Here is a 12,997-nt window from a genome sequence, read left to right as displayed (position 1 = left end):
AAAAATACAAAGGAAAAAAATAAAGGATAAAAGAAAGAAGTCATTCAAAACCTCCAACTTCTAACAAATAATTGAAATTAATAGGGAGGGCAAAGAAAATTGAGGAAAATAAATTTTCCAAAAAAAATTTCCTGAGCTAGAGAAAAATAAAAAAGCCCAGAGTGTTAATCAAAGAAAAGTAGCAGAAGAATACTACTTGGTTCTACTACAAGTCCTAATAGTGTAAGGACAGTTCATTGATTTTCAGCTTTTAGAATCTGTTCTACCCAATAAAAATGCAAGATAAATATTACAGAAGAGAATAACCTTGACAGTGTTAAAATAAAACTACAACTGACAGACACGCAGGTGATAAAGGGAGAAGAGATAGAAGGAAGAATAGGGATAAGACCATCTGTACTTACAAAGTACAAAATAGAGAGATAATGTAAAAAGTTTCAAAGGTAAGCAGCTGATGAAGTAAATGTAGTAACTAGCCAAACATTTAAAGACAGAATTGAAAAAAAGAGTATGTGAGTTAAAAATCTCGTTTCTCTTGGCCTAGACAGGTGGCTCAGTTGGTTGGAGCACTGTCCCATGCACCAAAGGTTACAGGTTTGATTTCCAGTTGGGGTGCGTAGAGGAGGCAAGTAATCTCTCTCTCTCTCCCCCTCTCTCTCTCTCTAATCAATAAAAATCAGATCCTCTGGTAAGGATTTCTTAAAAATCTCATTACTCTTAGGTATAGAATTAAAACTTAATGCATCCACAAGGACTATTTTAGTTCTTCCTTTCCAGTTTGGATACCTTTTGTTTATTTTTCTTGCCTAACTGAACTGGCTAGAACTCTCAGTATTAGGATGAAGACTATGATGGAAGTGGAAAGAGTGGGAATCCTTGTCTCATTCCTGATTTTACAGGAAAAGCTTTCAACTTTTTTACCATTGAGTGTGTTAGCTGTGGGATTGTCATAGGTGACTATTGTTTAAGGTTCATTCGTTCTATAGCAAATACATTGACAGATTTATCATGAAAAGATGTTGAATTTTGTCAAATGCTTTTTCTGGACCTATTAAGATGATCATACAAATTTTATTCTTCATTAAGTTAAGATGGTGTATCACACTGATTTTTTTTTTTGTATGCTGAACCACCCTTGCACAGCAAGGATAAATCCCACTTGATCACAGTATATGATAATTAAATATTCCTCTAAATTCAGTTTGCTAGTATTTGGTTTAGGATTTTTACACCTATTGACATCAGGAATATTGGACTGTAATATTCTTTTCCTGTAGTGCCCTTGTATGGCTTTGGTATTAGGGTAATGCTGGCCTCATGAAATGAGTTTAGGAGTGTTCCCTCCTCTTCAACTTTTTTCAAATAATTCAAGAAGCATTAGTGTTAATTCTTTAAATGCTTGATAAAAATTCACCACTAAAGCCATTTGGTCCTGGGCTTTTATGTGTTCAGATACTTTTTATTACTAATTCAATGTCCTTAGTAATTGTAGGCCTATTCAGATTTTCTGTTTCTTCCTGATTCAGTCTGTACACACTGTATGTTTCTAGGACTTCACTTTTTTCCTCCAGATTACTTGATTTGTTGGCATATAACTACTCAGAGTAGTCTCTTATAATCCGTTGTATTTATGTGGTATGTTATAATATCTTCTCTTTTACTTCTGATTTGCTCAAATAAATGATTTTTATTCTTTATTGCAGGATAAACCTTTTTTTAGTTAACATTACTAACAATGCATTCAATGAAAGAGAAATTATAAAAGTAATACCATTTGCAATAGTATCAAAAAGAATAAAATACTTAGGAGTAAATTTAATCAAGGAGATAAAAGACCTGTACACTGAAAACTGTAGACAATAATTAAAGAAAGTAAAGAAGATGCAAACACATTGCAAGATATCCCATGTTCTTGGAACTTAAAGAATTAATATTGTTAAAATATCTATACTACCCAAAGTGATCTACAAATTCACTGGAATCCTTAACAAAATTCTGATGGCTTTTTTCAAAGAAATAAAAAAAATCCCAAGATTTGTATAGCACCACTAAATACTCCAAATATCTAAAGCAATTTTGAGAAAAAAAGAACAAAGATGAAAGTATCACACTTCCTGATTTCTATCTATATCACATAACTATAATGATCAAAACAGTATGTTATTGCCATAAAAACAAATACATAGATCGAAGGAACAGAATAGAGATCCCAGAAATAAATCCATGCATATATGGTCAGCTAATGGAGAATCCAGAACACACAATAGAAAAAGGACATCATTTATTTCTCTTCAATAAATGATGTATGGAAAACTACATATCCATATGCAAAAGAGTGAAAATGGACACCTATCTTACATCACTCACAGTAATTAACCTGTAATGGGTTAAAGACTTAAAGGTGATACCTGAAACCGCAACTACTAGGAGAAAATAGAGGAGAAAGTTTCTTATTTTTATTATATTTTATTGATTATGCTATTACAGTGGTCCCAAATTTCCCCCCTTTAATCCCTTTCACCCAGCATACCCACTCCCTCTAGCAACTCCTCACATATGTTCATGTCCATGGGTCATGCATGTAAGTTCTTTAGCAACTCCATGTCCTATACTTTTCTTAACATCCCCTTGACTATTCTATAACTTCCAATTCATACTTCTTAATCCCTTCATCTTTTCCACCATTCCCCTAAGCCCCTCTCCCAGCTGGCAACCATCCAAATGTTCTCCATATCTATGATTCTGTTTCTGTTCTGCTTGTTTGCTGAGTTTGTTTTTTAGATTCAATTGTTGGTAGTTATATATCTATCATAATTTTAATGTTTATAGTTTTGATCTTCTTTTTCTCAAATAAGTCCCTTTAATATTTCATATAATAATGGTTCAGTGGATGAAGTCTTTTTTCTTTACCTTGTCTGTGAAACACTTTATCTGCCCTTCAATTCCAAAAGATAGCTTTGCTGGGTAATCTTGATTGTAGGTTGTTGCTTTTCATCATTTTGAATACTTCTCGCCAATCCTTTCTAGCCTGCAAAGTTTCTTTTGCAAAATCAACTGACAGTCTTTAGGAGCTCCTCTGTGGGTAACTATCTGCTTTTCTCTTGCTGCTTTTAAGATATTCTCTTTATCTTTAACCTCTGGCATTTTAGTTATGATGTTTCTTGGTGTGGTCCTCTTTGCGTTCATCTTGCTTGAGTCTCTCTGTGCCTCGTGGACTTGAATGTCGATTTCCTTCACCAAATTAGGGAAGTTTTCTTTCACTATTTTTTCAAATAGGCTTTCAATTTCTTGCTCTTTCTCTTCTCCTTCTGGCATCCCTATAAGGCAAATGTTGGACCTCTTGAAGTTGTCCTAGAGGCTCCTTGCACTATCCTCTTTTTTTAGGATTCTTTTTTCTTCTTCCTGTTTTGATTGGATGTCTTTTACTTCTTTATGTTCCAAATGATTGATTTTATTCTCAGCTTCATCCACTCCACTGTTGATTGCCTGTAAATTATTCATATTTCAATTACTGCATCCTTCATTTCTGATTGGATAATTTCATGCTGTGTGTACCCACTGAGTTCCTTGAGCATCCTTGCACTCTGAATCCGATAGATTGCTAATCTCCATTTTGTTCAGTTTTTTTTCCTGGAGTTTTGTTCTGTTACTTCATTTGGGCCATATTTTTTTGTCTCTTCATTTTGTCAGTCTCCCTGTGTTTATTTCTATGTGTTAGGTAGAGTTGATTTGAACTCCTATCTTGGTAGTGTGGCCTAATGTAGCAGGTGTCCTGTAAGTAGGTGTCCAGTGGCACAGCCTCCCCTATCACCCAAGCTAGGTGCTCCCTCTGTGTGGGCTGAGTACTCCTTCCTCTTGTAGTTGAGTCTTGATTGCTGTCAGCAGGTCAATGGGAAGGATTTACCCAGGCCAGTCAGCTGGTAGGACTGCTATGACCACTGGCCATCAACTACCTCTCTCTCTGTGGCTTGTGGAAATGGTTGGATGGTGGTACTCTGACATGATCTGTAACTGTCCACTGAGTACAGACTCTGGGGTTTCCCAGGTGGTACAGGCCCAGGTTAACCACTATCTGTGTTCTGTCTGGGGCCACTTGGCATAAGCCATAAAGCGATCTACAGATGGCTGCTGCTAGAGCTGGGCCGGAGGCCAGTTAGCAAGAAGTACAAGGGCTGGGCTCTGCTGTTGCTTGTTTGAGCAGGTTTAGGAAGGTCTGAAGCCTGTGCCAAGCCATTCATATGGAAAAGCCACTGTTAACAGTTTTGGTGGGCCTGTAAGTTGAATGGGGCAAAGCCTTAGGTAATCACCACTGAAGCATTTAATACTAAAATAACTAAAAGTGGTTTTAAACATCTTCAAACTCAGAGAAAGAACTAGGCATGGCAAAGTTCATAATCTATAAAGTTAACTATTAAAGTTTATGAATAATTAATAAATTCCTTTCTGGCTTCAGAGTACTCCTTACTGAAAAATATCAAAATGATCATTCCTTTTAACATCAGATTTTTTTCTATCCAGGATCCTGATTAAATGATCCTAAAGGAATGTTCTTTTCTCCTTTTATGGCCTGATAACAGACTTTAGATTGTTCTTCCAAGGAAAAAAAAGTGGGGGTTTTTTTGTTTGTTTGTTTTAAAAATTTTATTTATTTACTTTTAGAGAGGGAAGGGAGGGAGAAAGGGAGAGAGAGAGAGGAACATCAATGTGTGGTTGCTGGGGGCTGTGGCCTGCAACCCAGGCATGTGCCCTGGCTGGGAATCGAACCTGCGACACTTTGGTTCGCAGCCCGCACTCAATCCACTGAGCTATGCCAGCCAGGGCAAAAAAGTGGTTTTATCTATTAAAAAGTTCAAAGACTGGAGATATGAGGCAAGAGACTTGTACATATTTTTGTATTATTTTAATACTTGATTGTGTATGTGCCTTAATTTAATAAAATATTGGTCCTATCAACAAACTGATCATTTTATCCTAAAATAATTTTTTAAAAATGCTTTGAAACCTTAATAAGAATACTTCAGTGCGAAGTGGGGATGGCTGGAGTACAGCAAAGTAAACCATCTACAAAATAAAAAGACAACCCACCGAATGGGAGAACATGGGAAAATGCTTGACATAACTAATCATCAAAAAATGCAAATTAAAACCACAATGAGATATCACTTCACACCTGTCAGAATGACTATCATCAACAAATCAACAAAGAAGTGTTGGCAAGGATGCAGAGGAAAGGGAACCTTCGTGTACTGTGGGTGGGAATGTAGGCTGGTACACCCAATGGAGACAACTGTACTTGAACAACAATAAAAAATGTGGAAAAAAAAGAATATTTCAAATGATTGAATATTAAAGTATTAAGTAACTTTACAAATCATAGTTTTTGTCTTGATTTGTTTTGATTTGCCTTGCTCTGAAAGAAAATAAAGTCACCAATATTGAAGACAACTGTAGAGTTCTTACCCTGAAATCCATGGACCTCCTGAGCATTTTCTTAAGAGAAAAATCCTTAGCTTTCAACAAATTGTCAAAATATTATATGATCCTTAAAATAGGTATGAACTACTGAAAAGCATATTGTTATTTTCTCACTGAATTACTTTATACACATGCTTAAAAACAATCTATTCTAAAAATGAAATAACATCTGCACTTTATTTAAAAGCCAACCTTGTTATAGAAAAGTATTTAGGGCTGTTTATAATAGGCACACACACTACCAAAAGACTGAGAAAAGTTTTAAGTATGGAAATTAGGAAGTAAAATAATGTTAGAAAAAAAAACTATGTAATACTAACTTACAAAATGAATACCATGATGTTCAGTACCTGCACTTAAAACAAATTTATTTTCTGTCTTCTAGAAGTCAAGCAAAAAAACAGAAAAAGAAGTAGATACAAGATTCAGTGTCCATGAAAATTACACCAATTACTAAAAAGCCCATGATAATCCTGGCATTGTATTACACCTAAAGATGCAGTCAACAATAACAACTACAAATTCCTCTCAGAAGTTTTAAATTCCTACCTTATGAGAAAGAAAAAAATATACCTTGAAAACTTAAAAATCAGGCATCCACAGAAATAAAAACTACTGAGAAAAGAAAGTTTCATAGAAAAGAAAGTTTCATGCCTGGCTTATAATTTCTTATAACACAGTAAAATAATTTATATGGCTTAAGGAAAGTTGACTTTTTATAAGACATACTACCAATTAACTGAAACCTTAAACTGTCTACAAAAAGAATGGACGTACATTTAGTTAATGTGCATAAAGCTACATGAATGTACATAAATGGTAGCAAAACATTTATAAATTATGTTTGAGTCTATAATTATTCTCTGCATACTGACATTAAAGTATATATTAAAAAGACTAAATTTATTTAAAAGATGCATTTTTAAATTATCCCTCAGAATACATGAACAAATATGAATAATCAGTGAACTACTTTGCTTTCATAAACAATTATAATTTTGCTGTAGTAACATCCACTAATAAAGATAAAAATAAGCTGCTAAATACAAAAAAACATTAGACATAATCTGATTATAAGAGTAGAAATGTAGGCCACTGGCATACTTCTAATTTGATGATTACTGATGAATCTTCAAAACAGAAAATAGAAAATCAGATTTCCTAATCTGCATGGCCAAATAATTTAGGATATTACAGAGCCAAATGATCTCCTTTAGGTTGCAACTATATGAAACAGAGTAAGTAGTCTAAGAACATATCAGTATAGTATGTTCTAACTCTTCAAAAACCACTGTTCTAACTGGCTCTTGAGAGCTAGTTAAAGCTTTCAAGTCAATACTAATGAACAGTTCTAAATTTAAATATATATATATTAATATATACCTAGCTTCTAAACTATTGCTGCAATAAAAATAGAATTGTTCTGTGTACCTGTAACATTAAGTATTAAAAGTTTCTGTAGATATCTTTTCATGTTCAGCATGTTATTCAGTGTTCTTTGAAAATACAAAATTACAAAGAATGAAAAATTTTAAATTAATTTTCTTCATGTTACTTGCCAAAGCACTGATTTCTCACTGCTTTATCTTAAATGAAAAAGTCCAGATTTAGTACATGAAATGACCCCTTCACTGTTTCAAATACCTTCAAATACCTATTCAGTCTCTATAAAAATTACATTATAATACAGGTCTGTAGGATTCTCCTAAATTTAAATGAGTAAGGATATTTGTGATGTGATGGCTAGCTGTTACATCACATGCTTCTATTAGCAGCAAATGTCCCAGTTACTGGTTCTGGCATGAGCTCAACTGTGGTTGTCTAAGAAAAGACTAAACACTTATTTTTAAAAAGTTAAATCATTAACTGTAATGTCAAAAATGGAGATCAATTTCTCTAATTACATATTACAGAATCTTATTTTGTCTCAAAAATATTGAGTAACTATCATTACAACACTTTACATTTTTGAAATCTGACTGATGGGACATCTGAGTGATGTCCCTTATATAGTCCTATTAAGATCCAGGGTACTGTAGCCTTTAAAAATTATCACCAATCCAATTAGAGCAGTGTTCTCCAAACTGTGGATCATAACCCATTAGTGGGTCATTAAACCAATTTAATAAGTCCCAAGCAGCAGTTTTGTCCAATGAAATAGTTTCAAATAGAAAAGAAAATGGAGTGCACATATGTAATATGAACACTTTTGTTTTATGAGATTTTCTTTTGGTTTTTTATATGAATGTATATGTACTACCGGGTCACCATGTAAAAAACATTTCTATAGGTTGTGGTAAATTTATTTCCATGAGTTGTGGTCAAAACATATTTCTAAGTTTGAAAGAAATTTAGCATAGAATTGTCAAAACATACTATATTATTATAATCAGTAATACTATATCCATTTTGAAATTAGAACTTTTATTAAGATCTAAATTTTCTTAATATATGTAAATATTACTAGAAGTATAATAAATTTTCTAATTAGCCAGGTATGACTGTTCTTCAGTAATTAAGATATGATCATTTCATAGGTCCTCAAAATGTCTTTTGTGCCTCCTCTTTTTAATTTCACAGGTAAATTTATACTCCCATTGATAATACTCCTTTCCATAGCTAATGAAGTCTCAATAACTGAAAGGACTGCTTAATTTTAAAATGTCTAGCCCCCTAATCATTTATTATAGTATGTACACCAAGGAAACCATAGATCACCCTCATCTCCTGCCCTTTAAGTATTGGAATCAAAAATCAAGTAAAGGCCATACTAAATTTATATCACTGAAATATTCACCATATCAATCTCTATGAGCAGGTCATCTCACTATCTATAAACATAAACTTGATTACAAACCCCACCCACAGAAATAATATTAAATTTAAACTCCAAGCCACAAAGGAAAGTCATGTTCCTTTGGGGGCAATTATTTTCATTCAACAAATACCAAGTATTTACTCTGTACCAGACATAGTCCAAGGTGCTGGAGATGGAGCAATAAACTTGCCCCAGAAAAGGTCTCACCAAGCCTCTTAATGACTACTTCCATGACTGCAGCTTTCTGTAGAATATTTTTATATCAATTAAAAAAAAGATATTCTTCTGACCTCAGCAAAACTAAAAACAGTTGATTCGCAGTAATTACATTCCATAAAGTTGTTGCAAACACTTAAATAGCCAACACTGAGCCATTGCTCTTAGGAAAAATACAGAGTTAGGATTCTGTAAGCCTATGGTCACATTTTCACATGCTAATCATTATAGAACCTTATTTTAATGTGTATTTCTGTTTAAAGACACCTTAGTTAATATATATTGCTGAATAATTAACATTCAACTTACATCCAACAGCACTGTAACACATGCCTGAACTAAGCTCATCTAACACATGTATATTCTCCATAAAGTACATCACAGCCTCCTTGAGTTTAGGAACACTGAACAGAACTTCAGGACTATGTCTGGGGGCCATTTTAAACAGCAAAATGACCCCTAAAAAGAGCTAAATAGGCCCCAAAAGTAAAACAAGAAGGTAAAGCTTCATTACCTTGTTTGACTTCAGCTGGGAATGTACACATCAGGTAACTCAAGTTTTTGCCATTCTGTGCATGCACATGTCTTTCTGTGAATGACTGGGAAAGCACTAGGAATATAAATTTTAGCAGGTAGACAATTTGCAAATAAGGAATTTGGGAATAATGAGGATCAACTCTGATAAGGGGTATGTTCTCTTTAAATACGTTCTATCTAATAAGAAATTATGGAATTCAAATATAATCATTATGCAATGCCTAATGAATTAATGGAACTAGGCAAGGATCCTCAATTGCTGCTAATACCACCAAAAGAAAGACAACCTTTGATCTTCTTGATGGAAGAAAAAAAATGAAATTGAATTTGACAAACCTCTATATCTCACTACCAATTTATAGGAAAGACAGGGAAATGCTGTTACTCTTAAAATAGCCCATTTTTAAATCTTATGTCCTCAAGGTCAGGGAGCATATTTTATTCAACTCTGTCTCCCCATTATCTTTTATAATGCACAGCACAAACAAACATTGGTTAAAATTTGGTGAATAAATGAGCAAATGAATGAATGAACAAATGAACTACCTCTTGGAACTTGAAGAATGTTAATTTATATGATCACCCCTTTTTCAAATAAAGGAAAGAAAAAGGTATGGGCAGACAAGCAATTCATAGCTCTAAGAAATAGTACAAGAAGTGGAATAATACCTCACAAATCAAAGGTCATTTATTCTGTAATTTCAGCTCTCCAAACACAGCTATGAGCTAGAAGAAAAAAATGTACTAAAGGAGGTCACAAAATGCACCTTCTGTTCATTAAACAATAAGAGCTCCTAAACTCCACTTTAATTTTAAAGTAACTCTAGTTAAGTTTATACTAGAAATCAAACTTAAAATGAAAAACTTGAGGTTAGTAGTAAAAATTTGACAGAAAACAAAGAAGATGACCTTATGTAACTCAATAAATTCACAGACATCTCCATGCACAACAGCACTTTATCACTGATGTTCAGAATGAGCCCCGAACCATCAAGAAAAGACTGTGTTTAGAAAACACTAAGAAAACAGTACTAACTTGTAAAGTTTATCACTTAAACAGTAAGAAAATATTTTGGTACAAATTCAATCTTCTAATTTATCTAACATGCTATTCCATGATAATGCCAGATAAATGAGAAAGTATCTCAGAAAAGTCACTGTTTCACACATAGTACTTATTTAAGTCACATTCTTTCTTAAGTACAGCGCTAATTTCCTAATTTATAAAAATAAATAATTACAAGTAACCACCTAGTGCAGGCAAAGATCACAAATTTAAAAGGTTCATTTAAGGCTATTAACATTTGGGAATTTTAATTATAACATTAATATTTTCAACTCTCATCACTGAAGGACTTAATAGTGTAACTGACAGTAAATCATAAATAACCAAGTTGACTTCTACAAAATTCTGGAATGAAACATGAAACAAGTGATAGAAACAAGCTCTCCAGAGGAAGGAATTTTTCCTGCCTGATCTAAACCAAGAGAGTCCTTCCCAAATTAAGTGCTGTAGCCTGAGACAGACACACAGAATTTGTTCAAAGGAATTTAATGCCCAAAATGAGCACCAGGGTTAAAGGTCTAGATATCTATATCTATCTATCTATATCTATATCTATCTATCTAGATAGATAGATATAGATAGATATAGAGAGACAGAAAGAGAGATAATAGATGATAGATAGATAGATTAGAGAGAGAGATAGAAAGAGAGATGATAGATGATAGATAGATAGATAGATAGATAGATAGATAGATAGATAGATGATAGATAGATAGCAATCTGGGTTGCACTACCAAGGCGAGAAATAATACTTCCAAAATTTACTGAAGACTGCTTTCACTGAAAAGTGAGGATCCCCTAAACCACTATCTCTATCTGAAAAATCTCCAGCAATAAAAACATTGTGTTCAGAATTAATATTATTCTCATGTGCAATCAAACTAACAAACTAATTACTAAAAAGACATTCAATGTAGCTGAATTCTTCTACAATGTTACTGGAATTCTTCTACATAGCTGATGGGAATGCAAAAGGGCACAGCTGCTTTGGAAAACAGTTTGCCAGTTTCTTATAAAGTTAAACATACACTTGCCATATGACCCAGAAACTGCAACCCTACAAACTTACCCAAGAGAAATGAACACTTAAAATTCACACACACAAAAAAAACTGCACACAAATGTGCTTGTGGCAGCCTTGTTTATTAATCACCAAAAACTAGAAACAATGTTTCAACCAGCAAATGAATAAACATGCTCAGGTACATCCATATATTGGAATACTGCTCAGCAGCAAAAAAAAACTACTGATATACACTACAACATGTATGAATCTTAAATGCATTGTGTGAAGTGGAAGAAGCTAGATTCAAAAGGCCACATACCACATTAATTAATTTATATGATATTCTGGAAAAGGCAAAATTATAGGACAGAGAACAGATCAGTGGTTGCTAAGGACTGGGAATAGGAGAAGGGGTTGACTACAAAGGGACAGCATGGGGGAGTATTTTGGAGTGATGGAATTGTTTTATATCTTGATTGTAGAGATAGTGCTTTAGTGTGTGAAAATTTAAAAAGAAAAACTTTAAAAATGTCTTACAGTAAAATCATAATTAACTTAAATTCTCAAAACATGGAATGCTTGCTTTAACTAAATTGTCTGGCTATCCCATGCATGAATTTAGTTTCAACTTCTGACATTTAAAAAAAAAACTTTATGTAACTATTCCTTTACTTTTAAGCCTAGGTAACTATGTCTGATGCTTGTGTTTGTTATTTTATTTAAATTAGGATCAATTTATTTGTTTGAGATTTGTCTCATACAACTGTGATGCTACAAACTAAATTGCTTTGGGTGAACATGGTACCCCAGAAGAATTTAATCAAAATTGTTCCATGTTAAAATTCTCCCTGATAAAAAAGTAATAAAATTATTAATCCACACATTCAACAAACAAGTAATCATTAGAGGCCTATTCAGTGCCAAACACAGTAAATACAAATGGCAAAGATGACAATCACAAACCCTGACATCATATAACTTAAACAATAACATAAAGTGTGATACATACTACAAGAGAATTACAGTGCTTTCAGAGCACAGATTAAGCGTACATAACCTAATAATACAAGTTCTAAACCTTACTTTAGGATCACAGCTCAAAAAGCTCACCCTTTTTGAGCTTTATCACCCTTTATCACTGTATCACCCTTCAGTGTTTAAGGATAGAAAGAAAGCAAAGACCACATACACAGAACATTATAGCTCCACAAGCAGTACAATAATCACTGCCCAATAGTAAGATTTATTTCTATCACCTTTTCAATAAGCAAGACACTTTCCTGATAGAGAACACCATGTTATGAACTTCTCTTCTTGAGGAATATTATTTTAAAGGAGGATGAATGATAAAGATAAGAAAAGGATGGGGAGGGAAACTGAGTAAGTATAAAGATTTTTGCAGTGAAGTGTTAAAAACAAACTGAAGAAGTTTAAGAAAACTAAAACAGAAGCACTGAACCACACCCTTGCTTCTTTCTGTTATGAAAAAGGAAGCCAAGATATGTAAAAAGAGGGCAGGCTGCAGGTTCTTTGGCATGAAGTTATCATGTACAGAGGTAAAATTATATAACCCAAAGGAGTAAAGAGTGTGTGTGATGAATACTCAGCTATGCCAAAGTCACCCAAAACATATGCCACCTCAAGCTTCCTAATTATACAATACTTCTGTGACCACAGTGGGGCACAAAAGTACCAAGGTAAACAACTTGGTGTCAAAAGAAACAGAAAAGCTTTCAAAAGCTATTAAAGAAACAAACACATTAAAATAAAGTGCCTTTTGTTATGTATATATTTATAAGGGAAAAAAAGCAAAAGAAATTTACCAGCATTTTTCTGAAATCCCATCTTGGAGGAGTAAGATGCTGAGTAGTTTCCATCA

At 33.5% G+C, this 12,997-nt stretch overlaps 1 protein-coding gene across 10 annotated transcripts in view; it reads right to left on the bottom strand.

Moving 5' to 3' along the window:
- CSNK1G3 (casein kinase 1 gamma 3) overlaps positions 1-12,997 on the bottom strand; it is a 103,204-nt gene that overhangs the window by 78,731 nt on the left and 11,476 nt on the right. Inside the window, exon 2 of one of the 10 annotated variants that reach the window (XM_045838009.1) lies at positions 9,024-9,119. The exons of the other annotated variants lie outside the window; for them this stretch is intronic. The gene's annotated coding sequence lies outside the window, so the exon portion shown is untranslated. The remainder of the gene's footprint in view (positions 1-9,023; positions 9,120-12,997) is intronic. 10 annotated transcript variants of the gene reach the window in all.

This window comes from Phyllostomus hastatus, unplaced genomic scaffold (genome assembly GCF_019186645.2).
Source record: "Phyllostomus hastatus isolate PE091 unplaced genomic scaffold, TTU_PhHast_1.1 phas_contig_254, whole genome shotgun sequence".
NCBI lineage: Eukaryota > Metazoa > Chordata > Mammalia > Chiroptera > Phyllostomidae > Phyllostomus > Phyllostomus hastatus.
The sequence above is the reverse complement of the archived record's forward strand: the minus strand, read 5'-3'. Positions and strand labels throughout refer to the sequence as shown.